Source organism: Penaeus monodon, chromosome 20 (assembly GCF_015228065.2).
Source record: "Penaeus monodon isolate SGIC_2016 chromosome 20, NSTDA_Pmon_1, whole genome shotgun sequence".
Taxonomy (NCBI): Eukaryota; Metazoa; Arthropoda; class Malacostraca; order Decapoda; family Penaeidae; genus Penaeus; species Penaeus monodon.
Window position 1 is genome coordinate 24,777,880 of NC_051405.1, and position 1,010 is coordinate 24,778,889.

Genomic DNA, 1,010 nt, shown 5'->3' on the forward strand with positions numbered 1-1,010 from the left:
GAGTGCTAGAAAAAATATAGTCCATATAACCAATAATCTTCAGCTTTTTATGTTATCCTCGCCGTTGTTTTCAGGTCATGGCAATGTGGGAAAGTGATGGAGATTCTTTTGGTGTCAGAACTGCAGATGTGCCAGAGAAGTGTTTTTTCCTACTCTTCATTTTGTGTATTTTCAGCTCTTCTGCTTCGTTTCACGATAAACCGATATGGTTTCTAGTAAGCCTACAATTATCATTATTGTCATCATTATGGAAATAATCATGATAATATGTATATTCTTATAAATAAAACAATTTGACATGCGGGATAACATAGGTATGGCGACATCAATGCACAGCTGTAGCAGAAAGTGAGTGGAACAAAGTCTGTGTACCACCTCTTGAACTTCGCAGTCCTATGGAATATAGTTTTAAAATGTAACGTCAGGCGTACATAAAGACCGCAGTCCCATAGAATATTACATTGGGAAGCCAGTCATATTAAAAACGATCTCTGCGTCTGTGATAGCTCCTTATATTTACAGTCCCCTGTTGACTCTAGGAGGTAAAACTTGGACCAAAGGCGAAACTTAACATGAAGAATAACAAGGCAGGGTGACATTAGCGTAGGAGATATGGAAGAGAGTGGGTGAAGCAGAACCAGCCTTCTTATGAAGAAAAATTTTGAACAGAAACACAGGGCAAAATTAAAACTCAGAGGTTATACTTTGATCCAGGGCCGAGATTTGATGTTAAAGAGTAACACAGAAAATGACACCATGTAGGGTTTTGGCAGAGAGTGGGTGGAGCAAAATCTGCCTCCTTATCATATAAAAATTGGGACGAAACCATTGTGACAAGCTGAGACTTCAGTGTTGAAATTTTGTTGGGTCAGTAGATAGCATGGAAAAAGGGAGTATGGTTTGTGTACAAATAATATAAATTTTGATCAAATAACATACCATTTGTACTTGCTACTTTATTCTTTGTGCAATTATTCATATTCTAGTAAGGAAATATCTGCCCGGGCCTA